The following is a 14,839-nucleotide window of genomic DNA, read 5'->3' on the forward strand; positions in this document are numbered from 1 at the left end:
GGCAGAGACAGAGAGAGGGAGACACAGAATCTGAAGCAGTCTGCAGGCTCTAGGCTCTGAGCTGTCAGCACAGAGCCCAAGGTGGGGCTCGAACACATGAACCATGCGGTCGTGATCCGAGCTGGAGTCAGTGCTTAAATGACTGAACCACCCTGGGACCCCTATAACAATAATTAAAAAAAGACATTTCATTTAAAACTACTTTTAGATTTATAGAAAAGCTGCTACATAGTACAGAGAGTTTCAATACATCCCTCACTCAGCCTCCTCCAATGTTAACATCTTAGATAACCATCACACAACTGCCAAAATCAGGAAATCGACATGGTCCTAATAGCATTAACCAAATACACTCCTTCATTCAAACTTCACCATTTTTGCCATTACTATCCTTTTTAAGGATCCTAATCAGTGTCCCACATGGCCTTTAGCTGTTATTTCTCCCTTAAGTCCTAACACAATAGTTCCTCAGTCTTTCCTTGTTTTTCATGACATTGACAGTCCCAAAGAGTATTGATCAGTTATTTTGCTGAATGTCCATCAATTTGGGCATATCTGGTATCTTCTCAATATCAGAGTATGGCAATACTTCCTTGGAAAGAGAAATGGTAGAAATCGTGACATGTTTTTCTCAGCACACCATATCACAGGGTTCCTATTACAGCATTACTGGTGACACTGACCTTGATCATCTAGTCAAGGTGGTCTCTGATGAGCATTTCCATTGTCAAATTACTCTACTTTCCCCTGTAGTTAAGAAATATAGTGAAAATATATTTTATAAAATATTTTTCTCCACAAACCCACTGATTTTACCCATTAGTAGATCAAGTATGCAATAATCACCACCATGGTATCTGCCTAATAGTGATTTTATTTCCTGTCTTTACAGAGTTATTAATTGCAATTCCATTAAAAGGAGTAACTGTCATATCTCTTCTTTGTATTTAATCAAGTATTTATTTATACCATTATAGACTCCTGAATGTTTTCATTCTTTGGGTTATAATTGAATACTTAGCATTATTTCTTTTGTTGTTTTCTTTCTCAAAGTTTTGGCCATAAGGAGCTCCGTCTCCTAATGTTGTATTCTATCAGCAATGCTTCCACCCACATATCTTTTGAGAACTTTCTTTTTTTCTCTGATTCTGCAAAATGTTCCAAGTTCAACCTAATTTTCTCTAAGCCCTAAAAGATTCTTGCAGACATGGATCCTTGGTTCCTTTTACAGAAGAATGATGCTTAGAAACCAAGATCTTGGTACTAGGTATGCTAAGGTCTACTGGAATGTCATTGCTTCCAGGCTCTCTCAGTGACAGGGCTGGGAAATATTTGTATATTAACCCATGTATACACACATATCTCTTTTTATCTGTGTGTGTGTGTGTGTGTGTGTATGTGTTTGTGTGTGTAATGAGTTTATACTGATGTCTCAGATTCCAATTCAACACAATAGGAATCATTTTAATTTTCCCACTTTCCTTACTTGTAATTTCTTTTTCCAACAGTAATAAATCTTAGTTTTATTGTTTATTACCTATTTACTTATTTGTTCAATTCCAGTATACATTTAAACTAGTTTCAGAATATCTTATCAATACTTCTGTGAGAAACACATTTACTGGCTATGTAAGAGCATTTGTACTAGTTCTTTTGGTTTTATCTTTTTGCATCCAGTCAAGTCAAGTGATTGTATTCTAAAGTTATTTGGGTTAGATCTTTTCCCCTTATGTTCAGTATGGTTATGTTATTGATTTTTACTACAGGTAGTTTCATTTGTTAGTATTTGTATCCTAGGCTGGGTTTCCTGCACATCCTAATTAGTTTTTACTGTTTGTTTATTAATGGCAGTATTTCTTAATTGAGTATTTATTTCTATTTATTCTTTACCAACAGACATCATCATACACAGTAGATAGCTTTGTAATATCAGCTAAATCATAGTGATCATAAGGATGTGCCAAAAAAATATGTATCCTGATACTTAAATTAGAAAACACTGTGTCTGTCTTGTGCATTCCAGGGGTACTTTGTTTATTCAAGTGAATGTCTCATATTTATTCACTTTTTTCTATATACTAATTCACACACAATAGCTAAAATATTTCACATTGCTGCCCATATCATGGCTCAACCTGATCATATCCATTGGGTTTAATTCTTGAAAGCAAGGAATTTAATGCCTCCATATGGCCATTAAAACCAGCTGAGGCATCACTATTTGTCATGATGTTGATGATGGGTCCTTTACTGCTTGTGTCTTTTTTTATTATTGTTGCCAAGTAACTGAAAAACTCATGCAGCATTGCGGAGGATAAGACCTTTCCCTATTAAGAAGAAAAAGATGACAGCCTGCTGTGTGAACAATAGGGAAACTACCCTTATCATTCCCGGCACAAACACTTCATCACTAGGGGTGCATCTTTACAAAAAAAAACTCTTTGAAATTTTGCTGTAAAATATTCTTTTCCTGTTCACTGACATGAAATTTTTAGAGCTTTTAAAGAAAAAATAATACATTAACTGGCAGAAAAATGGAGGGAAAAAATCCAGAAAATGTATTACACATCTGTCTTTACCAAATAGTTGGTATCTACAAACTCCGTATTAGGAGAGGTAGAAGTGATTATTACTATCACATGACATCTTGGCCTACTTAATTCCAGTAGAATAAGCCTCCTCCCACTGTGTTGTACAGAAGGATAAAGAGTCTCAAGTCAGATCAAGGGCCAAGTGGTGATTATTGTGAAAAGAAGAGAAGAGGATTGCATTCTTTTTTTTTTCAGCTATCTATCCTCTCAAGATATAATGTCCCATTTGAAATATTTGTCCCATGAATGTCAAAAAAAGTCAAGTAGTAAAATAGTATCAATTGCTCCACTCCATGACAAATAGCCTTTAAAAATGGAAGTCCATAGAATCACAGAAACTAAACTCAAAACATATCTTCTTAGCTTCCACAGTTATTTCTCCAAGAATAAAATTACTGACTTAAGCTTTCATCTGACATTTAATCCCATATTATAAGTAAGAAACAATTTTTTCATATAACATGGAAATGTAGAAAATCCATGCTTTTTAGATTTCTCTTCATGACTTGCATTCTATGGACAGTTGCAGATCATCGTGTTCTATTGTTGAATGAACCATTTGATGCGTATGTCTTACTACATTATAAACAAAACTACAGTGATTTAAGATTCACAGCAAAACTGATGTGTTGATCTTTAAATATTTCTTTTTAATTTTTTTTAACGTTTATTCAGTTTTGAGAGACAGAGAGAGAGCGCAAGCAGGGGAGGGGCAAAGAGAGAGGGAGACATAGAATCCGAAGAAGGCTCCAGACTCTGAGGTGTCAGCTCAGAGCATGACATGGGGCTTGAACTCATGAACTGAACCATGAGACCATGACCTGAGTGGAAGTGGGCTACTTAACCGACTGAGCCACCCAGGCATCCCTGATGTGTTCCTCTTTAAAACACACATTCATTGGTATTCATTGGTATTAAGCGCCAGACTTCAGCTTGGGTTGTGATCTCACGGTTCATGCATCGGGCTATGTGCTGACAGCTCAGAGCATGGGGCCTAATTTGGTTTCTGTGTCTCCCTCTGTCTCTGCCCCTCCCCTGCTCACACTCTGTCTCTCTTTCTCTCAAAAATAAATAAACATTTAAAAAACATTTAAAGTACACATTCACCTTTAAATATTTCTATGTATTAAAAAATAATAACATCTTTATTCATATAGCCTTTCCCAGGAATATCTAAATTCCTCCCTTCTCCATCCTCTCTACAAAGGCAGTTAAGTACAATGTCTTATTTTATTACCAAATACTTGAACAAATACATGATGCAGTATATCCTAAAGTAATCTGAGCTATTTATTGTAGGTGTGATGAATGCAAATTAACTCTCCCTTCCCTCATGGTATTTAAGCGCACATTCTTTAAAGAAATCACATATTAATATATATGAGATGAATATCTTGGAAAAATTCCAACCTTGAATATCCAAAAATAAAATAAATCCAATATTAAGACCAGTAACAAAACATATTCAAGTCACACAATGAGGCACAGTAGAATGAATGGGCGTATACTCATCTCTGAGCCAACATTTAATTTCTCCAAGCCAATGTCTTAAACCAAGAATTGTTTTTTTAAAAAATCACCTTGTTGTGGTATGGTTGACATATAAAAAGTTGTACATATTTAATGTATATCATTTGATAAGTTTAGAGATATTTATACGCCTATGAAATCATCACTATGACTTATGCCATAACCTGTCCAACACCTTCAAAAGTTTCTTACCACCCTTTAATTAATTAATTAATTAATTAATTATTTTCTGATAAGAACACAACATAAGATATACCCTTATAGCAGATTTTTCAGCAAGACAGTCTGAGGAGTGGAGGGGCAGAGGGAGAGGGAGAGAGAGAACCCCAAGCAGGCCTCACACCCAGCATGGAGCCCGAGGTGGGGGCTTGATCCCATGACCGTGAGTGAGATCACAACTTGATCTGAAATCAAGAGTCATATGTTTAACCCAACTGAGCCACTCAGGCACCTCGTATTACTCTACTATTATCAATGAGTTCCTTTATGTTTGTTATTAATTATTTTATATATTTGGGTATCCCATGTTGAGGGCATATTTACCCATTGTTAGATCTACTTGTTGGATTGCCCCATTTATTATGATATAGTGCCCTTCCTCATGTCTTGTTACAGTCTTTGGTTTAAAATCTACCTTGTCTAATGTAAGTATTGCTACTCTAGCTTTATTTTGATATCCATTTCTTAAATTGTATCTCTCTACTGAATAAATGATACTCTACTGAAGGGATTACTATCACTCAGTCTGGGAATCCAGTATAGTGCATACAAGTTTTTGTATGTCTTAATGCATTGTAAAGTTTTTCTCCATGGGAGAGGTTCAATGTCTTGCATTATATTTTTAAAAAGAGTTAGTGATTCCAAAAGCATTGAGAAATTCTTCCCTAGTTTCTATCATCCTACTGGAATTTTACTGGAATTTTAAGTTAAATTCTAAGATTTATTAATTTTATTTTGTTAATGGTTCTGCAAGCAGAAGATGACTCATTTGTATATGGTTAGGACAATAAACAAAGAGGCAGAACTGATCAATTCATGTGTAAAGAAACATTTGATTTTGGATATCACAATGTGAAATGAAAGACTACAAATACTTTATTGAGTTAAAATTATTCCCCCCAAATTGATATGTCAGATATAATGGTTACATGAGATGATAGATGTAGCATATAGGTTATTGTGTGGGATTTTTAAAATATCTATTAATTAGTATTTGAAATGCTTAAAATTATGTATACATATATATGTACATAGAATGTATGTAAGAATTAAGTGTAAATATTGTAAAGTTAGCAACTAATATGTATTGATATTTATATATACATATTTATACACACACACACACACACACACACACACACACACACTTTTTACATTGACTTTGGATGGTTTTGGCAGCCACTGAAAGAAAACACAACTAAACGTGGCCTAAAATATAGTTTTATTTCCCCATGTAGCCTGAAGTGAAATTATGCCAGGCTTCAGGTTTGGTTCATGCCAATAACTTTTGCTTCGTTTTCCTAAAATAATCTTGACATTAGTCAACACTCTTCTTCCTCTTCAGACTAGTAGCCCGGTAGCTGCAGTTCTGGGCTCCACAGCAGCATATGACAATTTGCATAGGATAAGAAAGAACTCTTGTGTTTCAGCACTCTGAAGAGATCTTTTTATCTCCACCTCCCCCCATCTACCCATTTATGTCACTGTTCACTTCTGTCCAGTTTCATACGTGCTAATTAGCTTAAGCCAATCAGGTTCTCACACCAAGATTTGTGGGGTCAAATTCCTCTGAGGCACATGGAACGAGAGTATTGAATGTTTGATGTAAATCAAGATTCTGTTAGGATTCAGAGAGGAGAATGGATGTTGCGAGAACTTCAACAACGCCCACTATAATTGTATACTGCTATATGTTTTAATTGACAATATTTAACATTTTGAAGGACAAGTATCTGTAATAGCCTAAGTACTAAAATTACATTTTACATGCTATTCTATCTCATGGCTATGGTGAATTTCTAAATACATCTCATTTTACTACTATTCCATATCCTTTAAAAATTCACTAAATCAAAAAAAGGAAATATTTAATTAGAAATAAAATGGATTCTAAATCTTTTATGAGTGTATTCTGTGCGGGGAATTCTTGATGATTTCCTGCATTATGAGAGATAATGTCAAGCCCAATTATTTCAAGTCAGGCTGAATCTTTCTACATTAAAAGTGCTGAGATGAAAGCTCTTCAATTTATGGGTATTTTACCTAGAGCATAGGCCTCAGTCTTTGAAATATTTTAAGTGAAGTTCATTTTCCATTATGCATTAAAGTTCTACAAAGTTTCTCATGCGGGGCTTCTAATTTGGTTTGTCTTTACAAGGTTGGAAAGTTTAAAAAAGTGTCAGTTGTTCCTCTGTTTGTTCTCAAATACATTTCTCTCCTTTTTTCATTTTCTATCACATCAGGGCTGACCCCAGGAGAAATATTTCTCCCAGATTCCTGGGTCAGCTGGCTTCAACTGTAGTCTGCTGATGGGAGGCATTATCAGAAAGAGGGAGAATAAAGGGTATTTCTCACTCTGCCTGCTAATGGGGCATTTGCAGCAGTAGCTGCTTCTGCTCTCTGGCTCTAGTTCTTACAAGGATTAATTCCAACTTCCTCCAAGAGACTCTGAATTCTGGGCTTCAGTAACCCCATCTCCTCGAAACATCTCTTCAGCAAAAGGCACCACAGCAGTTTTTGAAACTGCTAATCTGTGAGTTGCCTCATCATCTCCTGTTTGGCTTTTTAGCAATTCCATCACCTATGTAATCATTCCTAATATTAAATTCCCTCTGTCTTAAATATTTTGAAGGGTTTCTGTTTCCAGAATGGAATATAACTGGTTCATAATTAGACACAGTTTCATTTAATTTACCTGTACTTAACTGTTATATATTCTTGCTCCCATGCTTCCACACTCGAAATCGTTCTAGCAACATTATTAGCGGCATGAATACTGCTACACTCAATGGACATATTTTAGTTCATTATATACTTCTGCTGTGACACTGCTGACTATTCACTTTCTTAAACTATTTATTTCCTTCGTCTCTACAGTGCTAATCTCTATTATTTCTACCTCTCTGATCATCTTGCTTTATCTCTTCCATGACCTTCCACCCCTTTGCTCATTTTTTTAAAACAATGTTATTTCCTTTCATCTTATTTTTATGCTTTACCTGAAGAAACCTTCATAATCTTAAGATTTAAAATACCATTTATATGCTGGCAGTTTTCAAATCTATTTCTCCATGACTAAACATAAAATTGGACTGCAGAAGCATATTATCTAGCATTTGCTGGAAAATTTCCAAAATTGAACTTATTACCTTCTACTTTCTGGAAACACACACACACACCAAATAAACCACAATAACACTACTCCTCTTTAACTTTATATCTGGTAGGTGTCACCATAATCCAACTAAATACTGATGACAAAAATGTGGGATTATTGGCCACTCTGTCTGCAATGAGTCTTGCTTCATGTTATTCATGCCCATTTCCTACCTATGTAACCAATAGAATATTTCCAAAATGACTATTTGACTTCCAGGCTAGATCATAAAGAGGTTTGAAGCTGATACCTTTTCCTATTTCTTGGACAAATGATTGCAGGGAAAGCCAGCAGCCATTTCAGGGGACACTCAAGTAACCCTATGGCCCTATGGAGATGTTCACTGGCAAGGAAATTAGTCTTCCTGCCATAGCCAGGAAGGACTAGGCCTCCTGCAAACAACCATGTGAGTGAGCTATCTTAGAAGCAGATCCTTCAACAACAGTCAGGCCAGAGGATGTGCGGCACTAGCTGACATCATGACTGCAACCACATGGGAAGACCTGAGCCAGAACCACCAAGGTAAGCTGCTCCACAATCCTGAGCCACCGAAACTGTGTGGAATAATAAATGTATATTGTTGTTTCTAGTCACTAAGTTTTGGGGGCAATTTGCTATTTGGCAATGAATAACCAATGTAACTTCTCTGTCTCTCTTACTCTTTACTAATCACCAAGTTCTGGGATGCCTGGGTGGCTCAGTTGGTTAAGCGTCCAACTTCGGCTGAGGCCAAGATCTCACGGCTTATGAGCTCTAGCCCCACATCAGGCTCTGTGCTGACAGCTCAGAGCCTGGAGCCTGCTTTGTATTCTGTCTCTCCCTCTCTCTGTGCCCCTTCCCCACTTGCGCTCTATTTCTCTCTCACTCTCTCTCTCTCCAAAAAATAAATAAATAAACATTAAAAAAAATACCTTCATCTAATCACCAAGTTCTGTCAATATAATTGCCCAAGTATTTATGGAATCCACCCCTGCATCTTTAAATACTATTGTTCTAGTTGGGGCCTCCTTAACTCTGGCTTGCATTTAGTTCTTACAATGGTCTCTTCTTCTAGTATGGTGCTCTTCAAATCCATTCCCCAGCCCACTTTCCAAATGATTTACACAGAATTCAAATTAACCATTCCACTTTTATACTTTATTAAAAAACTCCAATGTCGCTTCTTCTTCGTTAATATAAAAGTAAAGTACTTGCCATGACATACAAAAGTCTTAGGGAACCTGAAATCTCTTATTTTGTTTTCCAGCTGTATTTCTTACTACTTCTCAGAACTCATTTCGTACAATATAAACACTGAACAATTTTTAGACCTTGACACCCAGCAACTACATACCTCTGTATCATTTCTCCCAAGATTTGTCTTCTTACAAACCCTTCTGTGACCTTTTTCCTGACTAATTCATTATCAGCTTTTGAGACCTAACTCAAGAATCACTTCCTCCAGGTAAGTTTCCATACCTCTTGGAGGTCTGATTAACTGCACTACTTTTGTTAACTTAAATGACTATTTAAATCCCTCTATTATAATACTTAGCATATCCTAATAAAATATGTTTAGCATGTGTTTCCCCCACTACTGTGCATGTACAGTGCACTTAATGTTTGCATTCCCCTAAAATTCATGTGTTGAAATCCTAACCTCCAATGTAATGGTATTAAGAGGTGGAGCCCTTCAGTAGATAATTAGGTTGTGAGGGTGGAACACTCATGAACAGGTCTAGTGCCCTTACGAAAGCGATCACAGTGAACTCTCTAGCTTTCTTTCTACCATGTGATGATAAAAGGAGAAGTCAGGAGTCTGCAACTTGGAAGAGGGCCTTCACCAGACCCTGACGATGCTTGCACTTCAAACTCAGACTTTTATTCTCTAGGACTGTGAGAAACAAATGTTTGTTGTTTAAGAAACTCAGTTGATGGAATTTTTTAAAGCAGCCCACACTGACTAGGACAGTGTGTAAGAACAAATCTTCACATTGGTTTTGAATAGAAATCTATTGGTTGCATGCTTTATTTACTTGTAGTCCAAGACTGAAAATGGAACAAAAGACTCAAGGAACTGTGGCTTTTTGAATAGCAGAAGTTGAGAGATAGAATAGACAGATTTAGACAGAAATAGAAATAGTGTTGGATCAAATTAATACAAGGCCAGTGGGTTATTTTATATGCTAAGTGATCATTTACAATTCTATAAGAAATGTTTAATAACGTAATAAACAAGCAGTATTTCTGTGGATACAGTTACATTTATAAATCTTGCTTCTTTTTACTACTTATTAATAAACAAAAGGAGAGATTCTTGTAACTAAGACAAGATCTTTTTTAAATGTTTATTTATTTTGAGAGAGAGAGAGAGAGAAAGAGAGAGTGTGCACAAGTGGGGGAGGGGCAGAGAGAGAGAGAGAGAGAGAGAGACAGAATCCAAAGCAGGCTACAGGTTCTGAGTGGACAGCACAGAGCCCGACATAAGGGCTTGAACCCACAAACTGTGAAATCATGAGCTGAGCCGAAGTTGGACACTTATCCAACTGAGCCACCCAGGCACCCCAGACAAGAGATATTAAATAGATTTGATCTTAAATAGAGTGTTATCACATAGTCTTTCTTCATAGTATTCTGCATTAAACAGAACATAATTACCTAAAATTTACTTCCTTATCTTTAAGGATATATGCAGTAACAATTATAGCATTTTAAGTCAAACAATAAATATACCTGTAATTTCCCATTTCTTTAGTTATCAGTTTAAAATAAGCAAAGCTTACAATATTTAATGTCCAAAATGATACCCATTTGAATTTCAGGATTTCTGCCAATTACTCTGTGCATTCATTATGCAGAAATTGCCCAGCCTATATGAGACACTCCATAAATATTGTTTGAACAAGAAAGAATTGTATCAAAAAGGACAATGATATCACTAATATATTAACATACTAGATATGAGCTAATATGAGTATATTATCATTCATTTAAGATTTGAATTCTAATCCAATTATCTGAAAAAATAAACATCAAAGACAAAAATATATTTTAATAAATGGGACACAGTAACTCAGATTTGCAACAAATTTTAATAATGTTGATCAGGGTCCTAAACATGGTGGTTAGTGACATCAATGTCTACAAGGTGAGAGAAAAAGTGTAACTAATCCTGTGAAATACTTTTCCAGGGTGGGGAAGATATACGCAGGGAAAATGAGGCCATTCACCTAGAATGATGTCTAAAAATATTAAACTGGATTGTTGATCTAATTATTTTCTATCGAACTATCTTTCTATAATAAGGAAAACATTATAGGTATCAATGAATGAGAAATGAAAGAAGCATCCAACTGAGAGTAAGAATGGAGAAACCATAGATGTCAACAACTATGTCAACAAAACATTACAATTGGGAGAATTCAGAATGTAATGTAAACTCTGAAAAATTTAATAATGTCAGGGAATATTATTGATTTATAGCACAATAAAATAAATCAATCTTATAATATTTTCTTTGGTCACCAATAAAAAGTAAAATTAGGTTTGTGTACTCAGATAGATATCATATGCTTTCACTCATATGTGGAATTTGAGAAACTTAACCTGAACATAGGGGAAGGGAAGGAAAACTAAGATAATAAGAGACTCTTAAATACAGAGAACAAACTGAGTGTTGATGGGGATGAGGGGGTTGGGGGGTGGATTAAATGGGTGATGGGCATTAAGGAGGGCACGTGGGATGAGTGCTGGGCATCACATGTAAGAGATGAATCACTGGGTTCTACTCCTGAAGCCAAGACTACACTGTATGTTAACTAACTTGAGAATAATAATTAAAAAATGGATTAGTGTACTCCATGTTATAAGGTAATCAAAAATCAACAGTGCACTGAAAAGAGCTTATTTCTAGAAAATGCTGAAGACTTAATTATATGATGAGTTCATCAAAAATGTGTTATTTCCCAATTACATTGTCTTTCTCTTTTCTAATTAATTTTTTTAGTGTTTATTTGAGAGAGAGAGAGAGAGACAGAGAGAGAAAGGAAACACAAGCAGGGGAGGGGCAGAGAGAGAGGAGAACACAGAATCCAAAGCAGGCTCCAGGCTCCCACCTGTCAGCAAAGAGCCCGATACGGGGCTCATATTCACTAACCCTGAGATCATAACCTGAGCCGAAGTTGCACACTCAACCTACTGAGCCACCCAGGCGCCCCACATTATGTCATTCTAAAACAAATATAAAATATACAATGGAATACTACTTGGCAATGAGAAAGAATGAAATCATGCCACTTGCAGCAACATGAATGGAACTGGAAGGCATTATGCTGAGTGAAATAAGTCAGTCAGAGAAAGACAGATATCATATGTTTTCACTCATATGTGGATCTTGAGAAACTTAACAGAAGACCATGGGGGAAGGGAAGGGGAAAAAATAGTTACAAATAGAGAGGGAGGGAGGCAAACCAGAAGAGAGCCTTTATAAAAAATTTTTTTTAAATCTTTATTCACTTTTGAGAGACAGAGAGAGACAGAGCATGAGTCGGGGCGGGGAAGAGAGAGATGGGGACACAGAATCTGAAGCAGACTCCAGGCTCTGAGCTGTCAGCACAGAGCCTGATGTGGGGCTCGAACTCACGAACCGTGAGATCATGACCTGATCCAAAGTCTGACGCTCAACCAACTGAGCCACCCAAGTGCCCCCAGAAGAGAGTCTTAAATACAGAGAACAAACTGAGGGTGGCTGTGGGGGTGGGAGAGAGGGGAAAATGGGTGATAGGCATTGAGGAGGGCACTTGTTGGGATGAGCACTGGGTGTTGTATGTGGGCAATGAACCACGGGAATCTACGCCGTGCTCTTGGTTAAGAGCACACTTTACACACTATATGTTAGCCAATTTAACAATAAATTATATTAAAAATAAATAAATAAAACAAATATAAAAGATATTAAATAGTTTAAAATATATAAAATATATAAGACAAAGATAAAATATTTTCACCTGTTTTACAAATAAAATTTAAATATGTCAATCACATAACCTTGTATCAAGATAAAGAATAACAAAAACACATTTTTCTACTGGATAGCTGCCATATTTGTTTTACATCTATTATTTTTTAAAGATATAAAATATGCACAACTGAAGTTTCACCTTTCATCTAATTCTCATTTCTGCCTCCAAAGGTAGCCCTTATATTGCATTGGTATGTACCCATCCCAAGCGAATGTGAAAATTTTTCATAAGCATGTATATACATATAACTATAATAGTCATAATAAAACCGACAGTTTTTGAGCATAAATCTGTGAGAATCACTGTTCTATGTACTTTAAAAGCATTAATTTATTGAAGGAGTATAAGTAACTCCTCTTGAGATGAACTCTATTACTACCATTTTAAAGATGAGAAAATTAAGGTACAGGGAAAATAAACTTACCTAACAAGATGACACGATATACACACAGGATTTGAACCCGATGGTCTGTCTCTATAGCCTGGAAGTTGAATCATTAATTACATTAATTTTTTAAATTAAAATTTTTTATTTTGAGATAACTACAGGTTCACATGCAGCTAAGAAACAATACAGAGAGATCCTGTGTATCTTTTACCGAGTTTTTCCCAATGGTAGCATTTGTAGAACATTACTTACTCTGTCGAACAGGATATTGAGATTAATACAGTCAAAATACTGAATAATCTCATCACCACAAGGATCCCTTGTGTCATCCTTTATAGCTACCACCCTCTTTCCACGCCTCATGGAAAACAACAGTCTTATTTTCATTTCTATACTTTTGTCATCACATGAATGTCATATAAATGGAATCACGGAATTTGTAATCTTTTGGGAATTGGTTTTTGTCAATCAGCTTAATTCCCTGGAGATCATCCACTTGTTTTGCATATCAATATTTTATTCTTTTTATGCTTAATAATATTCTATATTATGGATTGCCAGTTAGTTTAACCGTTCACCCATTAAAGGACATCTGGTTTTGGCTATTACAAATAAAGTCTCTATGAGCAGATAATTAGTGTACAGGTTTTGGTGTAAACATAAGTTTTCATTCCTCTGGGATATATTTCCAAGAGTGTAGTTGCTGGGTTGTATAGTAATTGCATGTTTAGTTTTATAAGAAACTGTCAAACTGTTTTCCAGAATGCATGCAACATTTTACATCTACCCCAGTAATGTGTGAGGGATCTAGTTTGTCTACATGCTTGTCAGCATTTGGTGGTGTTATTATTTTTTATTTTGCCATTCTGAGATTTATGTAGTGATCTCACTGTGGTTTTAACTTTTATTCCCTTAATGGTTAATGAGGTGGAACATCTTTTATGTGATAATATGTCATTCATATACCCTCCTCAGTGAAATGTCACTTCATATGTTTTGCCTATTTTCTTATTGGATCAATTGTTTTTTACTGTTAAAATTTGACAGTTCTTATATATTACAGATATAATCCTCTGTTGGATAGCTTGTCTTTTCATTCTCTTAATAGGCTCTTTCACAGAGCAAAGATTGATAACATCCAATTTATCAACCTTTCCTTTTATGTCTCATGCTTTTGGTCTAAAGTCTGAAAACTATTTGTCTAGCCCTACATTCCACAGATTTTCTATTTCTCTCTCTTTTTTTACATAAAGTTTTATAGTTTTCATTAAATATTTAAGTATGTAATGTTTTTAAGTTAATTTTTCTATAAGGTGTAATGTTTAGGTCAAGATTCTTTGTTGTTGTTTTGTCTTTGAAAAGATCATGGTTCCTCCATTGAATTATTTTGTACCTTTGTAAAAATCATTTGGGCATATTATGTAGGCCTACATCTGCATTTTCTATTCCTTTCCTCTGCTAATACAGTAGTGTCTTGATTACTATAGTTATACAGTAGGCCTTAATATTAAGTAGAAATATTTTTCTCACTTTATTCTTTTACATTTTTTTTAGCTATTCTAAGGATTTCTCCTACTCACATAAATTTTAGAATAAGATTTTCTAAGTTTACACAAAAACCTTGCTGGGATTTTTATAGTCATTACATTAAAACTATAGATCAATTTGGGGAGAATTGACATCTTTACTACATTGAGTCTTCCAGTCCATGAAAACAGAATGTATCCCCATTTATTATAGTCTTCCTTGATTTATCTCATCAGTATTTTGTAGGGTATTGCAAGTGTTTGCAAAGACAATGATCATTGCTCCACTCTGTCTCATCTGAACCACCTCAATGTCTTCTATGCTGATCACTTGGCCACCATCATGCTAAATAAAAACTGTAGCAGCACCTATTATAAGTGGTTACTACTAAACCTCAAAAAGAGAACAGTTTTCATAAAGTTACACA

Source organism: Acinonyx jubatus, chromosome X (genome assembly GCF_027475565.1).
Source record: "Acinonyx jubatus isolate Ajub_Pintada_27869175 chromosome X, VMU_Ajub_asm_v1.0, whole genome shotgun sequence".
NCBI classification, from domain to species: Eukaryota; Metazoa; Chordata; class Mammalia; order Carnivora; family Felidae; genus Acinonyx; species Acinonyx jubatus.